The sequence below is a fragment of the Micromesistius poutassou genome, assembly GCF_964030765.1.
Source record: "Micromesistius poutassou genome assembly, chromosome: 18".
Taxonomy (NCBI): domain Eukaryota; kingdom Metazoa; phylum Chordata; class Actinopteri; order Gadiformes; family Gadidae; genus Micromesistius; species Micromesistius poutassou.
Window position 1 is genome coordinate 10885219 of NC_140288.1, and position 21877 is coordinate 10907095.

Consider the following 21877-nt stretch of genomic DNA (forward strand, 5'->3'; position numbering starts at 1 on the left):
ACCCTATTTAAGCTCAGTTACACGTTTGCATTGAAAGTGACTGAGTTATTCACTTTTCCAGTTTTTATGCGTGCAAAATGCTTTTCAGAGAGAGAGAATCACTTTTGGACCAAAAATGTGTTTTTGACCCTGACACGTGAATTGTGCTCAAAACCAATGCTCTCCACTTCCAAATGGTGCGCAATGGCATAAATAACCCTATTTAAGCTCAGTTACACGTTCGCATTGAAAGGGACTGAGTTATTCACTTTTCCAGTTTTTATGCGTGCAAAATGCTTTTCAGAGCGAGAAATGCATCTTTTGACCCACAATGTGTTTTTGACCCTAACACGTGAATTATAGTCAAAACAACTGCTCTCCACTTCCAAATGGTGCGCGATGGCATAAATAACCCTATTTAAGCTCAGTTACACGTTTGCATTGAAAGGGACTGAGTTATCAACTTTTCCCGTTTTTATGCGTGCAAAATGCTTTTCAGAGCGAGAAAAGCATGTTTTGACCCACAATGTGTTTTTGACCCTAACCCGTGAATTATAGTCAAAACAACTGCTCTCCACTTCCAAATGGTGCGCGATGGCATAAATAACCCTATTTAAGCTCAGTTACACGTTTGCATTGAAAGGGACTGAGTTATCAACTTTTCCAGTTTTTATGCGTGCAAAATGCTTTTCAGAGCGAGAAAAGCATGTTTTGACCCACAATGTGTTTTTGACCCTAACACGTGAATTATAGTCAAAACAACTGCTCTCCACTTCCAAATGGTGCGCGATGGCATAAATAACCCTATTTAAGCTCAGTTACACGTTTTCATTGAAAGTGACTGAGTTATTCACTTTTCCAGTTTTCATGCGTGCAAAGTGCTTTTCAGAGCGAGAGAATTACTTTTTGACCAAAAAGGTGCTTTTGACCCTAACACGTGAATTATAGTCAAAACAACTGCTCTCCACTTCCAAATGGTGCGCGATGGCATAAATAACCCTATTTAAGCTCAGTTACACGTTTGCATTGAAAGTGACTGAGTTATTCACTTTTCCAGTTTTTATGCGTGCAAAGTGCTTTTCAGAGCGAGAGAATCACTTTTTGACCAAAAAGGTGCTTTTGACCCTAACACGTGAATTATAGTCAAAACAACTGCTCTCCACTTCCAAATGGTGCGCGATGGCATAAATAACCCTACTTAAGCTCAGTTACACGTTTGCATTGAAAGGGACTGAGTTATCAACTTTTCCAGTTTTTATGCGTGCAAAATGCTTTTCAGAGCGAGAGAATCACTTTTTGACCAAAAATGTGTTTTTGACCCTGACACGTGAATTTTGCTCAAAACAAATGCTCTCCACTTCCAAATGGTGCGCGATGGCATAAATAACCCTATTTAAGCTCAGTTACACGTTTGCATTGAAAGTGACTGAGTTATTCACTTTTCCAGTTTTTATGCGTGCAAAATGCTTTTCAGAGCGAGAGAATCACTTTTTGACCAAAAATGTGTTTTTGACCCTGACACGTGAATTGTGCTCAAAACCAATGCTCTCCACTTCCAAATGGTGCGCAATGGCATAAATAACCCTATTTAAGCTCAGTTACACGTTCGCATTGAAAGGGACTGAGTTTTTCACTTTTCCATTTTTTATGCATGCAAAATGCTTTTCAGAGCGAGAAAAGCATGTTTTGACCCACAATGTGTTTTTGACCCTAACACGTGAATTATGCTCAAAACCAATGCTCTCCACTTCCAAATGGTGCGCAATGGCATAAATAACCCTATTTAAGCTCAGTTACACGTTTGCATTGAAAGTGACTGAGTTATTCACTTTTCCAGTTTTTATGCGTGCAAAATGCTTTTCAGAGCGAGAAAAGCATCTTTTGACCCACAATGTGTTTTTGACCCTAACACGTGAATTATAGTCAAAACAACTGCTCTCCACTTCCAAATGGTGCGCGATGGCATAAATAACCCTATTTAAGCTCAGTTACACGTTTGCATTGAAAGGGACTGAGTTATCAACTTTTCCAGTTTTTATGCGTGCAAAATGCTTTTCAGAGCGAGAAAAGCATGTTTTGACCCACAATGTGTTTTTGACCCTAACACGTGAATTATAGTCAAAACAACTGCTCTCCACTTCCAAATGGTGCGCGATGGCATAAATAACCCTATTTAAGCTCAGTTACACGTTTGCATTGAAAGGGACTGAGTTATCAACTTTTCCAGTTTTTATGCGTGCAAAATGCTTTTCAGAGCGAGAAAAGCATGTTTTGACCCCTAATGTGTTTTTGACCCTAACACGTGAATTATAGTCAAAACAACTGCTCTCCACTTCCAAATGGTGCGCGATGGCATAAATAACCCTATTTAAGCTCAGTTACACGTTTGCATTGAAAGGGACTGAGTTATTCACTTTTCCAGTTTTTATGCGTGCAAAGTGCTTTTCAGAGCGAGAGAATCACTTTTTGACCAAAAAGGTGCTTTTGACCCTAACACGTGAATTATAGTCAAAACAACTGCTCTCCACTTCCAAATGGTGCGCGATGGCATAAATAACCCTATTTAAGCTCAGTTACACGTTTGCATTGAAAGTGACTGAGTTATTCACTTTTCCAGTTTTTATGCGTGCAAAATACTTTTCAGAGCGAGAAAAGCATGTTTTGACCCACAATGTGTTTTTGACCCTAACACGTGAATTATAGTCAAAACAACTGCTCTCCACTTCCAAATGGTGCGCGATGGCATAAATAACCCTATTTAAGCTCAGTTACACGTTTGCATTGAAAGGGACTGAGTTATCAACTTTTCCAGTTTTTATGCGTGCAAAATGCTTTTCAGAGCGAGAAAAGCATGTTTTGACCAAAAATGTGTTTTTGACCCTGACACGTGAATTGTGCTCAAAACCAATGCTCTCCACTTCCAAATGGTGCGCAATGGCATAAATAACTCTATTTAAGCTCAGTTACACGTTCGCATTGAAAGGGACTGAGTTATTCACTTTTCCAGTTTTTATGCGTGCAAAATGCTTTTCAGAGCGAGAAATGCATCTTTTGACCCACAATGTGTTTTTGACCCTAACACGTGAATTATAGTCAAAACAACTGCTCTCCACTTCCAAATGGTGCGCGATGGCATAAATAACCCTATTTAAGCTCAGTTACACGTTTGCATTGAAAGGGACTGAGTTATCAACTTTTCCAGTTTTTATGCGTGCAAAATGCTTTTCAGAGCGAGAAAAGCATGTTTTGACCCACAATGTGTTTTTGACCCTAACACGTGAATTATAGTCAAAACAACTGCTCTCCACTTCCAAATGGTGCGCGATGGCATAAATAACCCTATTTAAGCTCAGTTACACGTTTGCATTGAAAGGGACTGAGTTATCAACTTTTCCAGTTTTTATGCGTGCAAAATGCTTTTCAGAGCGAGAAAAGCATGTTTTGACCCACAATGTGTTTTTGACCCTAACACGTGAATTATAGTCAAAACAACTGCTCTCCACTTCCAAATGGTGCGCGATGGCATAAATAACCCTATTTAAGCTCAGTTACACGTTTTCATTGAAAGTGACTGAGTTATTCACTTTTCCAGTTTTTATGCGTGCAAAGTGCTTTTCAGAGCGAGAGAATTACTTTTTGACCAAAAAGGTGCTTTTGACCCTAACACGTGAATTATAGTCAAAACAACTGCTCTCCACTTCCAAATGGTGCGCGATGGCATAAATAACCCTATTTAAGCTCAGTTACACGTTTGCATTGAAAGTGACTGAGTTATTCACTTTTCCAGTTTTTATGCGTGCAAAGTGCTTTTCAGAGCGAGAGAATCACTTTTTGACCAAAAAGGTGCTTTTGACCCTAACACGTGAATTATAGTCAAAACAACTGCTCTCCACTTCCAAATGGTGCGCGATGGCATAAATAACCCTACTTAAGCTCAGTTACACGTTTGCATTGAAAGGGACTGAGTTATCAACTTTTCCAGTTTTTATGCGTGCAAAATGCTTTTCAGAGCGAGAGAATCACTTTTTGACCAAAAATGTGTTTTTGACCCTGACACGTGAATTTTGCTCAAAACAAATGCTCTCCACTTCCAAATGGTGCGCAATGGCATAAATAACCCTATTTAAGCTCAGTTACACGTTTGCATTGAAAGTGACTGAGTTATTCACTTTTCCAGTTTTTATGCGTGCAAAATGCTTTTCAGAGAGAGAGAATCACTTTTGGACCAAAAATGTGTTTTTGACCCTGACACGTGAATTGTGCTCAAAACCAATGCTCTCCACTTCCAAATGGTGCGCAATGGCATAAATAACCCTATTTAAGCTCAGTTACACGTTTGCATTGAAAGTGACTGAGTTATTCACTTTTCCAGTTTTTATGCGTGCAAAATGCTTTTCAGAGCGAGAAAAGCATCTTTTGACCCACAATGTGTTTTTGACCCTAACACGTGAATTATAGTCAAAACAACTGCTCTCCACTTCCAAATGGTGCGCGATGGCATAAATAACCCTATTTAAGCTCAGTTACACGTTTGCATTGAAAGGGACTGAGTTATCAACTTTTCCAGTTTTTATGCGTGCAAAATGCTTTTCAGAGCGAGAAAAGCATGTTTTGACCCACAATGTGTTTTTGACCCTAACACGTGAATTATAGTCAAAACAACTGCTCTCCACTTCCAAATGGTGCGCGATGGCATAAATAACCCTATTTAAGCTCAGTTACACGTTTTCATTGAAAGTGACTGAGTTATTCACTTTTCCAGTTTTTATGCGTGCAAAGTGCTTTTCAGAGCGAGAGAATTACTTTTTGACCAAAAAGGTGCTTTTGACCCTAACACGTGAATTATAGTCAAAACAACTGCTCTCCACTTCCAAATGGTGCGCGATGGCATAAATAACCCTATTTAAGCTCAGTTACACGTTTGCATTGAAAGTGACTGAGTTATTCACTTTTCCAGTTTTTATGCGTGCAAAGTGCTTTTCAGAGCGAGAGAATCACTTTTTGACCAAAAAGGTGTTTTTGACCCTGACACGTGAATTTTGCTCAAAACAAATGCTCTCCACTTCCAAATGGTGCGCAATGGCATAAATAACCCTATTTAAGCTCAGTTACACGTTTGCATTGAAAGTGACTGAGTTATTCACTTTTCCAGTTTTTATGCGTGCAAAATGCTTTTCAGAGCGAGAGAATCACTTTTTGACCAAAAATGTGTTTTTGACCCTGACACGTGAATTGTGCTCAAAACCAATGCTCTCCACTTCCAAATGGTGCGCAATGGCATAAATAACCCTATTTAAGCTCAGTTACACGTTCGCATTGAAAGGGACTGAGTTTTTCACTTTTCCAGTTTTTATGCATGCAAAATGCTTTTCAGAGCGAGAAAAGCATGTTTTGACCCACAATGTGTTTTTGACCCTAACACGTGAATTATGCTCAAAACCAATGCTCTCCACTTCCAAATGGTGCGCAATGGCATAAATAACCCTATTTAAGCTCAGTTACACGTTCGCATTGAAAGGGACTGAGTTTTTCACTTTTCCAGTTTTTATGCATGCAAAATGCTTTTCAGAGCGAGAAAAGCATGTTTTGACCCACAATGTGTTTTTGACCCTAACACGTGAATTATGCTCAAAACCAATGCTCTCCACTTCCAAATGGTGCGCAATGGCATAAATAACCCTATTTAAGCTCAGTTACACGTTTGCATTGAAAGTGACTGAGTTATTCACTTTTCCAGTTTTTATGCGTGCAAAATGCTTTTCAGAGCGAGAAAAGCATGTTTTGACCAAAAATGTGTTTTTGACCCTGACACGTGAATTGTGCTCAAAACCAATGCTCTCCACTTCCAAATGGTGCGCAATGGCATAAATAACCCTATTTAAGCTCAGTTACACGTTCGCATTGAAAGGGACTGAGTTATTCACTTTTCCAGTTTTTATGCGTGCAAAATGCTTTTCAGAGCGAGAAATGCATCTTTTGACCCACAATGTGTTTTTGACCCTAACACGTGAATTATAGTCAAAACAACTGCTCTCCACTTCCAAATGGTGCGCGATGGCATAAATAACCCTATTTAAGCTCAGTTACACGTTTGCATTGAAAGGGACTGAGTTATCAACTTTTCCAGTTTTTATGCGTGCAAAATGCTTTTCAGAGCGAGAAAAGCATGTTTTGACCCACAATGTGTTTTTGACCCTAACACGTGAATTATAGTCAAAACAACTGCTCTCCACTTCCAAATGGTGCGCGATGGCATAAATAACCCTATTTAAGCTCAGTTACACGTTTGCATTGAAAGGGACTGAGTTATCAACTTTTCCAGTTTTTATGCGTGCAAAATGCTTTTCAGAGCGAGAAAAGCATGTTTTGACCCACAATGTGTTTTTGACCCTAACACGTGAATTATAGTCAAAACAACTGCTCTCCACTTCCAAATGGTGCGCGATGGCATAAATAACCCTATTTAAGCTCAGTTACACGTTTTCATTGAAAGTGACTGAGTTATTCACTTTTCCAGTTTTTATGCGTGCAAAGTGCTTTTCAGAGCGAGAGAATTACTTTTTGACCAAAAAGGTGCTTTTGACCCTAACACGTGAATTATAGTCAAAACAACTGCTCTCCACTTCCAAATGGTGCGCGATGGCATAAATAACCCTATTTAAGCTCAGTTACACGTTTGCATTGAAAGTGACTGAGTTATTCACTTTTCCAGTTTTTATGCGTGCAAAGTGCTTTTCAGAGCGAGAGAATCACTTTTTGACCAAAAAGGTGCTTTTGACCCTAACACGTGAATTATAGTCAAAACAACTGCTCTCCACTTCCAAATGGTGCGCGATGGCATAAATAACCCTACTTAAGCTCAGTTACACGTTTGCATTGAAAGGGACTGAGTTATCAACTTTTCCAGTTTTTATGCGTGCAAAATGCTTTTCAGAGCGAGAGAATCACTTTTTGACCAAAAATGTGTTTTTGACCCTGACACGTGAATTTTGCTCAAAACAAATGCTCTCCACTTCCAAATGGTGCGCAATGGCATAAATAACCCTATTTAAGCTCAGTTACACGTTTGCATTGAAAGTGACTGAGTTATTCACTTTTCCAGTTTTTATGCGTGCAAAATGCTTTTCAGAGAGAGAGAATCACTTTTGGACCAAAAATGTGTTTTTGACCCTGACACGTGAATTGTGCTCAAAACCAATGCTCTCCACTTCCAAATGGTGCGCAATGGCATAAATAACCCTATTTAAGCTCAGTTACACGTTCGCATTGAAAGGGACTGAGTTTTTCACTTTTCCAGTTTTTATGCATGCAAAATGCTTTTCAGAGCGAGAAAAGCATGTTTTGACCCACAATGTGTTTTTGACCCTAACACGTGAATTATGCTCAAAACCAATGCTCTCCACTTCCAAATGGTGCGCAATGGCATAAATAACCCTATTTAAGCTCAGTTACACGTTTGCATTGAAAGTGACTGAGTTATTCACTTTTCCAGTTTTTATGCGTGCAAAATGCTTTTCAGAGCGAGAAAAGCATCTTTTGACCCACAATGTGTTTTTGACCCTAACACGTGAATTATAGTCAAAACAACTGCTCTCCACTTCCAAATGGTGCGCGATGGCATAAATAACCCTATTTAAGCTCAGTTACACGTTTGCATTGAAAGGGACTGAGTTATCAACTTTTCCAGTTTTTATGCGTGCAAAATGCTTTTCAGAGCGAGAAAAGCATGTTTTGACCCACAATGTGTTTTTGACCCTAACACGTGAATTATAGTCAAAACAACTGCTCTCCACTTCCAAATGGTGCGCGATGGCATAAATAACCCTATTTAAGCTCAGTTACACGTTTTCATTGAAAGTGACTGAGTTATTCACTTTTCCAGTTTTTATGCGTGCAAAGTGCTTTTCAGAGCGAGAGAATTACTTTTTGACCAAAAAGGTGCTTTTGACCCTAACACGTGAATTATAGTCAAAACAACTGCTCTCCACTTCCAAATGGTGCGCGATGGCATAAATAACCCTATTTAAGCTCAGTTACACGTTTGCATTGAAAGTGACTGAGTTATTCACTTTTCCAGTTTTTATGCGTGCAAAGTGCTTTTCAGAGCGAGAGAATCACTTTTTGACCAAAAAGGTGTTTTTGACCCTGACACGTGAATTTTGCTCAAAACAAATGCTCTCCACTTCCAAATGGTGCGCAATGGCATAAATAACCCTATTTAAGCTCAGTTACACGTTTGCATTGAAAGTGACTGAGTTATTCACTTTTCCAGTTTTTATGCGTGCAAAGTGCTTTTCAGAGCGAGAGAATCACTTTTTGACCAAAAAGGTGCTTTTGACCCTAACACGTGAATTATAGTCAAAACAACTGCTCTCCACTTCCAAATGGTGCGCGATGGCATAAATAACCCTACTTAAGCTCAGTTACACGTTTGCATTGAAAGGGACTGAGTTATCAACTTTTCCAGTTTTTATGCGTGCAAAATGCTTTTCAGAGCGAGAGAATCACTTTTTGACCAAAAATGTGTTTTTGACCCTGACACGTGAATTTTGCTCAAAACAAATGCTCTCCACTTCCAAATGGTGCGCAATGGCATAAATAACCCTATTTAAGCTCAGTTACACGTTTGCATTGAAAGTGACTGAGTTATTCACTTTTCCAGTTTTTATGCGTGCAAAATGCTTTTCAGAGAGAGAGAATCACTTTTGGACCAAAAATGTGTTTTTGACCCTGACACGTGAATTGTGCTCAAAACCAATGCTCTCCACTTCCAAATGGTGCGCAATGGCATAAATAACCCTATTTAAGCTCAGTTACACGTTTGCATTGAAAGTGACTGAGTTATTCACTTTTCCAGTTTTTATGCGTGCAAAATGCTTTTCAGAGCGAGAAAAGCATCTTTTGACCCACAATGTGTTTTTGACCCTAACACGTGAATTATAGTCAAAACAACTGCTCTCCACTTCCAAATGGTGCGCGATGGCATAAATAACCCTATTTAAGCTCAGTTACACGTTTGCATTGAAAGGGACTGAGTTATCAACTTTTCCAGTTTTTATGCGTGCAAAATGCTTTTCAGAGCGAGAAAAGCATGTTTTGACCCACAATGTGTTTTTGACCCTAACACGTGAATTATAGTCAAAACAACTGCTCTCCACTTCCAAATGGTGCGCGATGGCATAAATAACCCTATTTAAGCTCAGTTACACGTTTTCATTGAAAGTGACTGAGTTATTCACTTTTCCAGTTTTTATGCGTGCAAAGTGCTTTTCAGAGCGAGAGAATTACTTTTTGACCAAAAAGGTGCTTTTGACCCTAACACGTGAATTATAGTCAAAACAACTGCTCTCCACTTCCAAATGGTGCGCGATGGCATAAATAACCCTATTTAAGCTCAGTTACACGTTTGCATTGAAAGTGACTGAGTTATTCACTTTTCCAGTTTTTATGCGTGCAAAGTGCTTTTCAGAGCGAGAGAATCACTTTTTGACCAAAAAGGTGTTTTTGACCCTGACACGTGAATTTTGCTCAAAACAAATGCTCTCCACTTCCAAATGGTGCGCAATGGCATAAATAACCCTATTTAAGCTCAGTTACACGTTTGCATTGAAAGTGACTGAGTTATTCACTTTTCCAGTTTTTATGCGTGCAAAATGCTTTTCAGAGCGAGAGAATCACTTTTTGACCAAAAATGTGTTTTTGACCCTGACACGTGAATTGTGCTCAAAACCAATGCTCTCCACTTCCAAATGGTGCGCAATGGCATAAATAACCCTATTTAAGCTCAGTTACACGTTCGCATTGAAAGGGACTGAGTTTTTCACTTTTCCAGTTTTTATGCATGCAAAATGCTTTTCAGAGCGAGAAAAGCATGTTTTGACCCACAATGTGTTTTTGACCCTAACACGTGAATTATGCTCAAAACCAATGCTCTCCACTTCCAAATGGTGCGCAATGGCATAAATAACCCTATTTAAGCTCAGTTACACGTTCGCATTGAAAGGGACTGAGTTTTTCACTTTTCCAGTTTTTATGCATGCAAAATGCTTTTCAGAGCGAGAAAAGCATGTTTTGACCCACAATGTGTTTTTGACCCTAACACGTGAATTATGCTCAAAACCAATGCTCTCCACTTCCAAATGGTGCGCAATGGCATAAATAACCCTATTTAAGCTCAGTTACACGTTTGCATTGAAAGTGACTGAGTTATTCACTTTTCCAGTTTTTATGCGTGCAAAATGCTTTTCAGAGCGAGAAAAGCATGTTTTGACCAAAAATGTGTTTTTGACCCTGACACGTGAATTGTGCTCAAAACCAATGCTCTCCACTTCCAAATGGTGCGCAATGGCATAAATAACCCTATTTAAGCTCAGTTACACGTTCGCATTGAAAGGGACTGAGTTATTCACTTTTCCAGTTTTTATGCGTGCAAAATGCTTTTCAGAGCGAGAAATGCATCTTTTGACCCACAATGTGTTTTTGACCCTAACACGTGAATTATAGTCAAAACAACTGCTCTCCACTTCCAAATGGTGCGCGATGGCATAAATAACCCTATTTAAGCTCAGTTACACGTTTGCATTGAAAGGGACTGAGTTATCAACTTTTCCAGTTTTTATGCGTGCAAAATGCTTTTCAGAGCGAGAAAAGCATGTTTTGACCCACAATGTGTTTTTGACCCTAACACGTGAATTATAGTCAAAACAACTGCTCTCCACTTCCAAATGGTGCGCGATGGCATAAATAACCCTATTTAAGCTCAGTTACACGTTTGCATTGAAAGGGACTGAGTTATCAACTTTTCCAGTTTTTATGCGTGCAAAATGCTTTTCAGAGCGAGAAAAGCATGTTTTGACCCACAATGTGTTTTTGACCCTAACACGTGAATTATAGTCAAAACAACTGCTCTCCACTTCCAAATGGTGCGCGATGGCATAAATAACCCTATTTAAGCTCAGTTACACGTTTTCATTGAAAGTGACTGAGTTATTCACTTTTCCAGTTTTTATGCGTGCAAAGTGCTTTTCAGAGCGAGAGAATTACTTTTTGACCAAAAAGGTGCTTTTGACCCTAACACGTGAATTATAGTCAAAACAACTGCTCTCCACTTCCAAATGGTGCGCGATGGCATAAATAACCCTATTTAAGCTCAGTTACACGTTTGCATTGAAAGTGACTGAGTTATTCACTTTTCCAGTTTTTATGCGTGCAAAGTGCTTTTCAGAGCGAGAGAATCACTTTTTGACCAAAAAGGTGCTTTTGACCCTAACACGTGAATTATAGTCAAAACAACTGCTCTCCACTTCCAAATGGTGCGCGATGGCATAAATAACCCTACTTAAGCTCAGTTACACGTTTGCATTGAAAGGGACTGAGTTATCAACTTTTCCAGTTTTTATGCGTGCAAAATGCTTTTCAGAGCGAGAGAATCACTTTTTGACCAAAAATGTGTTTTTGACCCTGACACGTGAATTTTGCTCAAAACAAATGCTCTCCACTTCCAAATGGTGCGCAATGGCATAAATAACCCTATTTAAGCTCAGTTACACGTTTGCATTGAAAGTGACTGAGTTATTCACTTTTCCACTTTTTATGCGTGCAAAATGCTTTTCAGAGAGAGAGAATCACTTTTGGACCAAAAATGTGTTTTTGACCCTGACACGTGAATTGTGCTCAAAACCAATGCTCTCCACTTCCAAATGGTGCGCAATGGCATAAATAACCCTATTTAAGCTCAGTTACACGTTCGCATTGAAAGGGACTGAGTTTTTCACTTTTCCAGTTTTTATGCATGCAAAATGCTTTTCAGAGCGAGAAAAGCATGTTTTGACCCACAATGTGTTTTTGACCCTAACACGTGAATTATGCTCAAAACCAATGCTCTCCACTTCCAAATGGTGCGCAATGGCATAAATAACCCTATTTAAGCTCAGTTACACGTTTGCATTGAAAGTGACTGAGTTATTCACTTTTCCAGTTTTTATGCGTGCAAAATGCTTTTCAGAGCGAGAAAAGCATCTTTTGACCCACAATGTGTTTTTGACCCTAACACGTGAATTATAGTCAAAACAACTGCTCTCCACTTCCAAATGGTGCGCGATGGCATAAATAACCCTATTTAAGCTCAGTTACACGTTTGCATTGAAAGGGACTGAGTTATCAACTTTTCCAGTTTTTATGCGTGCAAAATGCTTTTCAGAGCGAGAAAAGCATGTTTTGACCCACAATGTGTTTTTGACCCTAACACGTGAATTATAGTCAAAACAACTGCTCTCCACTTCCAAATGGTGCGCGATGGCATAAATAACCCTATTTAAGCTCAGTTACACGTTTTCATTGAAAGTGACTGAGTTATTCACTTTTCCAGTTTTTATGCGTGCAAAGTGCTTTTCAGAGCGAGAGAATTACTTTTTGACCAAAAAGGTGCTTTTGACCCTAACACGTGAATTATAGTCAAAACAACTGCTCTCCACTTCCAAATGGTGCGCGATGGCATAAATAACCCTATTTAAGCTCAGTTACACGTTTGCATTGAAAGTGACTGAGTTATTCACTTTTCCAGTTTTTATGCGTGCAAAGTGCTTTTCAGAGCGAGAGAATCACTTTTTGACCAAAAAGGTGTTTTTGACCCTGACACGTGAATTTTGCTCAAAACAAATGCTCTCCACTTCCAAATGGTGCGCAATGGCATAAATAACCCTATTTAAGCTCAGTTACACGTTTGCATTGAAAGTGACTGAGTTATTCACTTTTCCAGTTTTTATGCGTGCAAAATGCTTTTCAGAGCGAGAGAATCACTTTTTGACCAAAAATGTGTTTTTGACCCTGACACGTGAATTGTGCTCAAAACCAATGCTCTCCACTTCCAAATGGTGCGCAATGGCATAAATAACCCTATTTAAGCTCAGTTACACGTTCGCATTGAAAGGGACTGAGTTTTTCACTTTTCCAGTTTTTATGCATGCAAAATGCTTTTCAGAGCGAGAAAAGCATGTTTTGACCCACAATGTGTTTTTGACCCTAACACGTGAATTATGCTCAAAACCAATGCTCTCCACTTCCAAATGGTGCGCAATGGCATAAATAACCCTATTTAAGCTCAGTTACACGTTCGCATTGAAAGGGACTGAGTTTTTCACTTTTCCAGTTTTTATGCATGCAAAATGCTTTTCAGAGCGAGAAAAGCATGTTTTGACCCACAATGTGTTTTTGACCCTAACACGTGAATTATGCTCAAAACCAATGCTCTCCACTTCCAAATGGTGCGCAATGGCATAAATAACCCTATTTAAGCTCAGTTACACGTTTGCATTGAAAGTGACTGAGTTATTCACTTTTCCAGTTTTTATGCGTGCAAAATGCTTTTCAGAGCGAGAAAAGCATGTTTTGACCAAAAATGTGTTTTTGACCCTGACACGTGAATTGTGCTCAAAACCAATGCTCTCCACTTCCAAATGGTGCGCAATGGCATAAATAACCCTATTTAAGCTCAGTTACACGTTCGCATTGAAAGGGACTGAGTTATTCACTTTTCCAGTTTTTATGCGTGCAAAATGCTTTTCAGAGCGAGAAATGCATCTTTTGACCCACAATGTGTTTTTGACCCTAACACGTGAATTATAGTCAAAACAACTGCTCTCCACTTCCAAATGGTGCGCGATGGCATAAATAACCCTATTTAAGCTCAGTTACACGTTTGCATTGAAAGGGACTGAGTTATCAACTTTTCCAGTTTTTATGCGTGCAAAATGCTTTTCAGAGCGAGAAAAGCATGTTTTGACCCACAATGTGTTTTTGACCCTAACACGTGAATTATAGTCAAAACAACTGCTCTCCACTTCCAAATGGTGCGCGATGGCATAAATAACCCTATTTAAGCTCAGTTACACGTTTTCATTGAAAGTGACTGAGTTATTCACTTTTCCAGTTTTTATGCGTGCAAAGTGCTTTTCAGAGCGAGAGAATTACTTTTTGACCAAAAAGGTGCTTTTGACCCTAACACGTGAATTATAGTCAAAACAACTGCTCTCCACTTCCAAATGGTGCGCGATGGCATAAATAACCCTATTTAAGCTCAGTTACACGTTTGCATTGAAAGTGACTGAGTTATTCACTTTTCCAGTTTTTATGCGTGCAAAGTGCTTTTCAGAGCGAGAGAATCACTTTTTGACCAAAAAGGTGCTTTTGACCCTAACACGTGAATTATAGTCAAAACAACTGCTCTCCACTTCCAAATGGTGCGCGATGGCATAAATAACCCTACTTAAGCTCAGTTACACGTTTGCATTGAAAGGGACTGAGTTATCAACTTTTCCAGTTTTTATGCGTGCAAAATGCTTTTCAGAGCGAGAGAATCACTTTTTGACCAAAAATGTGTTTTTGACCCTGATACGTGAATTTTGCTCAAAACAAATGCTCTCCACTTCCAAATGGTGCGCAATGGCATAAATAACCCTATTTAAGCTCAGTTACACGTTTGCATTGAAAGTGACTGAGTTATTCACTTTTCCAGTTTTTATGCGTGCAAAATGCTTTTCAGAGCGAGAGAATCACTTTCTGACCAAAAATGTGTTTTTGACCCTGACACGTGAATTGTGCTCAAAACCAATGCTCTCCACTTCCAAATGGTGCGCAATGGCATAAATAACCCTATTTAAGCTCAGTTACACGTTCGCATTGAAAGGGACTGAGTTTTTCACTTTTCCAGTTTTTATGCATGCAAAATGCTTTTCAGAGCGAGAAAAGCATGTTTTGACCCACAATGTGTTTTTGACCCTAACACGTGAATTATGCTCAAAACCAATGCTCTCCACTTCCAATAGGTGCGCAATGGCATAAATAACCCTATTTAAGCTCAGTTACACGTTTGCATTGAAAGTGACTGAGTTATTCACTTTTCCAGTTTTTATGCGTGCAAAATGCTTTTCAGAGCGAGAAAAGCATCTTTTGACCCACAATGTGTTTTTGACCCTAACACGTGAATTATAGTCAAAACAACTGCTCTCCACTTCCAAATGGTGCGCGATGGCATAAATAACCCTATTTAAGCTCAGTTACACGTTTGCATTGAAAGGGACTGAGTTATCAACTTTTCCAGTTTTTATGCGTGCAAAATACTTTTCAGAGCGAGAAAAGCATGTTTTGACCCACAATGTGTTTTTGACCCTAACACGTGAATTATAGTCAAAACAACTGCTCTCCACTTCCAAATGGTGCGCGATGGCATAAATAACCCTATTTAAGCTCAGTTACACGTTTGCATTGAAAGGGACTGAGTTATCAACTTTTCCAGTTTTTATGCGTGCAAAATGCTTTTCAGAGCGAGAAAAGCATGTTTTGACCAAAAATGTGTTTTTGACCCTGACACGTGAATTGTGCTCAAAACCAATGCTCTCCACTTCCAAATGGTGCGCAATGGCATAAATAACCCTATTTAAGCTCAGTTACACGTTCGCATTGAAAGGGACTGAGTTATCAACTTTTCCAGTTTTTATGCGTGCAAAATGCTTTTCAGAGCGAGAAAAGCATGTTTTGACCCACAATGTGTTTTTGACCCTAACACGTGAATTATAGTCAAAACAACTGCTCTCCACTTCCAAATGGTGCGCGATGGCATAAATAACCCTATTTAAGCTCAGTTACACGTTTGCATTGAAAGGGACTGAGTTATCAACTTTTCCAGTTTTTATGCGTGCAAAATGCTTTTCAGAGCGAGAAAAGCATGTTTTGACCCACAATGTGTTTTTGACCCTAACACGTGAATTATAGTCAAAACAACTGCTCTCCACTTCCAAATGGTGCGCGATGGCATAAATAACCCTATTTAAGCTCAGTTACACGTTTTCATTGAAAGTGACTGAGTTATTCACTTTTCCAGTTTTTATGCGTGCAAAGTGCTTTTCAGAGCGAGAGAATTACTTTTTGACCAAAAAGGTGCTTTTGACCCTAACACGTGAATTATAGTCAAAACAACTGCTCTCCACTTCCAAATGGTGCGCGATGGCATAAATAACCCTATTTAAGCTCAGTTACACGTTTGCATTGAAAGTGACTGAGTTATTCACTTTTCCAGTTTTTATGCGTGCAAAGTGCTTTTCAGAGCGAGAGAATCACTTTTTGACCAAAAAGGTGCTTTTGACCCTAACACGTGAATTATAGTCAAAACAACTGCTCTCCACTTCCAAATGGTGCGCGATGGCATAAATAACCCTATTTAAGCTCAGTTACACGTTTGCATTGAAAGGGACTGAGTTATCAACTTTTCCAGTTTTTATGCGTGCAAAATGCTTTTCAGAGCGAGAGAATCACTTTTTGACCAAAAATGTGTTTTTGACCCTGACACGTGAATTTTGCTCAAAACCAATGCTCTCCACTTCCAAATGGTGCGCAATGGCATAAATAACCCTATTTAAGCTCAGTTACACGTTCGCATTGAAAGGGACTGAGTTATTCACTTTTCCAGTTTTTATGCGTGCAAAATGCTTTTCAGAGCGAGAAAAGCATGTTTTGACCAAAAATGTGTTTTTGACCCTGACACGTGAATTGTGCTCAAAACCAATGCTCTCCACTTCCAAATGGTGCGCAATGGCATAAATAACCCTATTTAAGCTCAGTTACACGTTCGCATTGAAAGGGACTGAGTTATTCACTTTTCCAGTTTTTATGCGTGCAAAATGCTTTTCAGAGCGAGAAATGCATCTTTTGACCCACAATGTGTTTTTGACCCTAACACGTGAATTATAGTCAAAACAACTGCTCTCCACTTCCAAATGGTGCGCGATGGCATAAATAACCCTATTTAAGCTCAGTTACACGTTTGCATTGAAAGGGACTGAGTTATCAACTTTTCCAGTTTTTATGCGTGCAAAATGCTTTTCAGAGCGAGAAAAGCATGTTTTGACCCACAATGTGTTTTTGACCCTAACCCGTGAATTATAGTCAAAACAACTGCTCTCCACTTCCAAATGGTGCGCGATGGCATAAATAACCCTATTTAAGCTCAGTTACACGTTTGCATTGAAAGGGACTGAGTTATCAACTTTTCCAGTTTTTATGCGTGCAAAATGCTTTTCAGAGCGAGAAAAGCATGTTTTGACCCACAATGTGTTTTTGACCCTAACACGTGAATTATAGTCAAAACAACTGCTCTCCACTTCCAAATGGTGCGCGATGGCATAAATAACCCTATTTAAGCTCAGTTACACGTTTTCATTGAAAGTGACTGAGTTATTCACTTTTCCAGTTTTCATGCGTGCAAAGTGCTTTTCAGAGCGAGAGAATTACTTTTTGACCAAAAAGGTGCTTTTGACCCTAACACGTGAATTATAGTCAAAACAACTGCTCTCCACTTCCAAATGGTGCGCGATGGCATAAATAACCCTATTTAAGCTCAGTTACACGTTTGCATTGAAAGTGACTGAGTTATTCACTTTTCCAGTTTTTATGCGTGCAAAGTGCTTTTCAGAGCGAGAGAATCACTTTTTGACCAAAAAGGTGCTTTTGACCCTAACACGTGAATTATAGTCAAAACAACTGCTCTCCACTTCCAAATGGTGCGCGATGGCATAAATAACCCTACTTAAGCTCAGTTACACGTTTGCATTGAAAGGGACTGAGTTATCAACTTTTCCAGTTTTTATGCGTGCAAAATGCTTTTCAGAGCGAGAGAATCACTTTTTGACCAAAAATGTGTTTTTGACCCTGACACGTGAATTTTGCTCAAAACAAATGCTCTCCACTTCCAAATGGTGCGCGATGGCATAAATAACCCTATTTAAGCTCAGTTACACGTTTGCATTGAAAGTGACTGAGTTATTCACTTTTCCAGTTTTTATGCGTGCAAAATGCTTTTCAGAGCGAGAGAATCACTTTTTGACCAAAAATGTGTTTTTGACCCTGACACGTGAATTGTGCTCAAAACCAATGCTCTCCACTTCCAAATGGTGCGCAATGGCATAAATAACCCTATTTAAGCTCAGTTACACGTTCGCATTGAAAGGGACTGAGTTTTTCACTTTTCCAGTTTTTATGCATGCAAAATGCTTTTCAGAGCGAGAAAAGCATGTTTTGACCCACAATGTGTTTTTGACCCTAACACGTGAATTATGCTCAAAACCAATGCTCTCCACTTCCAAATGGTGCGCAATGGCATAAATAACCCTATTTAAGCTCAGTTACACGTTTGCATTGAAAGTGACTGAGTTATTCACTTTTCCAGTTTTTATGCGTGCAAAATGCTTTTCAGAGCGAGAAAAGCATCTTTTGACCCACAATGTGTTTTTGACCCTAACACGTGAATTATAGTCAAAACAACTGCTCTCCACTTCCAAATGGTGCGCGATGGCATAAATAACCCTATTTAAGCTCAGTTACACGTTTGCATTGAAAGGGACTGAGTTATCAACTTTTCCAGTTTTTATGCGTGCAAAATGCTTTTCAGAGCGAGAAAAGCATGTTTTGACCCACAATGTGTTTTTGACCCTAACACGTGAATTATAGTCAAAACAACTGCTCTCCACTTCCAAATGGTGCGCGATGGCATAAATAACCCTATTTAAGCTCAGTTACACGTTTGCATTGAAAGGGACTGAGTTATCAACTTTTCCAGTTTTTATGCGTGCAAAATGCTTTTCAGAGCGAGAAAAGCATGTTTTGACCCCTAATGTGTTTTTGACCCTAACACGTGAATTATAGTCAAAACAACTGCTCTCCACTTCCAAATGGTGCGCGATGGCATAAATAACCCTATTTAAGCTCAGTTACACGTTTGCATTGAAAGGGACTGAGTTATTCACTTTTCCAGTTTTTATGCGTGCAAAGTGCTTTTCAGAGCGAGAGAATCACTTTTTGACCAAAAAGGTGCTTTTGACCCTAACACGTGAATTATAGTCAAAACAACTGCTCTCCACTTCCAAATGGTGCGCGATGGCATAAATAACCCTATTTAAGCTCAGTTACACGTTTGCATTGAAAGTGACTGAGTTATTCACTTTTCCAGTTTTTATGCGTGCAAAGTGCTTTTCAGAGCGAGAGAATCACTTTTTGACCAAAAAGGTGCTTTTGACCCTAACACGTGAATTATAGTCAAAACAACTGCTCTCCACTTCCAAATGGTGCGCGATGGCATAAATAACCCTATTTAAGCTCAGTTACACGTTTGCATTGAAAGGGACTGAGTTATCAACTTTTCCAGTTTTTATGCGTGCAAAATGCTTTTCAGAGCGAGGGAATCACTTTTTGACCAAAAATGTGTTTTTGACCCTGACACGTGAATTTTGCTCAAAACCAATGCTCTCCACTTCCAAATGGTGCGCAATGGCATAAATAACCCTATTTAAGCTCAGTTACACGTTCGCATTGAAAGGGACTGAGTTATTCACTTTTCCAGTTTTTATGCGTGCAAAATGCTTTTCAGAGCGAGAAAAGCATGTTTTGACCAAAAATGTGTTTTTGACCCTGACACGTGAATTGTGCTCAAAACCAATGCTCTCCACTTCCAAATGGTGCGCAATGGCATAAATAACCCTATTTAAGCTCAGTTACACGTTCGCATTGAAAGGGACTGAGTTATTCACTTTTCCAGTTTTTATGCGTGCAAAATGCTTTTCAGAGCGAGAAATGCATCTTTTGACCCACAATGTGTTTTTGACCCTAACACGTGAATTATAGTCAAAACAACTGCTCTCCACTTCCAAATGGTGCGCGATGGCATAAATAACCCTATTTAAGCTCAGTTACACGTTTGCATTGAAAGGGACTGAGTTATCAACTTTTCCAGTTTTTATGCGTGCAAAATGCTTTTCAGAGCGAGAAAAGCATGTTTTGACCCACAATGTGTTTTTGACCCTAACCCGTGAATTATAGTCAAAACAACTGCTCTCCACTTCCAAATGGTGCGCGATGGCATAAATAACCCTATTTAAGCTCAGTTACACGTTTGCATTGAAAGGGACTGAGTTATCAACTTTTCCAGTTTTTATGCGTGCAAAATGCTTTTCAGAGCGAGAAAAGCATGTTTTGACCCACAATGTGTTTTTGACCCTAACACGTGAATTATAGTCAAAACAACTGCTCTCCACTTCCAAATGGTGCGCGATGGCATAAATAACCCTATTTAAGCTCAGTTACACGTTTTCATTGAAAGTGACTGAGTTATTCACTTTTCCAGTTTTCATGCGTGCAAAGTGCTTTTCAGAGCGAGAGAATTACTTTTTGACCAAAAAGGTGCTTTTGACCCTAACACGTGAATTATAGTCAAAACAACTGCTCTCCACTTCCAAATGGTGCGCGATGGCATAAATAACCCTATTTAAGCTCAGTTACACGTTTGCATTGAAAGTGACTGAGTTATTCACTTTTCCAGTTTTTATGCGTGCAAAGTGCTTTTCAGAGCGAGAGAATCACTTTTTGACCAAAAAGGTGCTTTTGACCCTAACACGTGAATTATAGTCAAAACAACTGCTCTCCACTTCCAAATGGTGCGCGATGGCATAAATAACCCTACTTAAGCTCAGTTACACGTTTGCATTGAAAGGGACTGAGTTATCAACTTTTCCAGTTTTTATGCGTGCAAAATGCTTTTCAGAGCGAGAGAATCACTTTTTGACCAAAAATGTGTTTTTGACCCTGACACGTGAATTTTGCTCAAAACAAATGCTCTCCACTTCCAAATGGTGCGCGATGGCATAAATAACCCTATTTAAGCTCAGTTACACGTTTGCATTGAAAGTGACTGAGTTATTCACTTTTCCAGTTTTTATGCGTGCAAAATGCTTTTCAGAGCGAGAGAATCACTTTTTGACCAAAAATGTGTTTTTGACCCTGACACGTGAATTGTGCTCAAAACCAATGCTCTCCACTTCCAAATGGTGCGCAATGGCATAAATAACCCTATTTAAGCTCAGTTACACGTTCGCATTGAAAGGGACTGAGTTTTTCACTTTTCCAGTTTTTATGCATGCAAAATGCTTTTCAGAGCGAGAAAAGCATGTTTTGACCCACAATGTGTTTTTGACCCTAACACGTGAATTATGCTCAAAACCAATGCTCTCCACTTCCAAATGGTGCGCAATGGCATAAATAACCCTATTTAAGCTCAGTTACACGTTTGCATTGAAAGTGACTGAGTTATTCACTTTTCCAGTTTTTATGCGTGCAAAATGCTTTTCAGAGCGAGAAAAGCATCTTTTGACCCACAATGTGTTTTTGACCCTAACACGTGAATTATAGTCAAAACAACTGCTCTCCACTTCCAAATGGTGCGCGATGGCATAAATAACCCTATTTAAGCTCAGTTACACGTTTGCATTGAAAGGGACTGAGTTATCAACTTTTCCAGTTTTTATGCGTGCAAAATGCTTTTCAGAGCGAGAAAAGCATGTTTTGACCCACAATGTGTTTTTGACCCTAACACGTGAATTATAGTCAAAACAACTGCTCTCCACTTCCAAATGGTGCGCGATGGCATAAATAACCCTATTTAAGCTCAGTTACACGTTTGCATTGAAAGGGACTGAGTTATCAACTTTTCCAGTTTTTATGCGTGCAAAATGCTTTTCAGAGCGAGAAAAGCATGTTTTGACCCCTAATGTGTTTTTGACCCTAACACGTGAATTATAGTCAAAACAACTGCTCTCCACTTCCAAATGGTGCGCGATGGCATAAATAACCCTATTTAAGCTCAGTTACACGTTTGCATTGAAAGGGACTGAGTTATTCACTTTTCCAGTTTTTATGCGTGCAAAGTGCTTTTCAGAGCGAGAGAATCACTTTTTGACCAAAAAGGTGCTTTTGACCCTAACACGTGAATTATAGTCAAAACAACTGCTCTCCACTTCCAAATGGTGCGCGATGGCATAAATAACCCTATTTAAGCTCAGTTACACGTTTGCATTGAAAG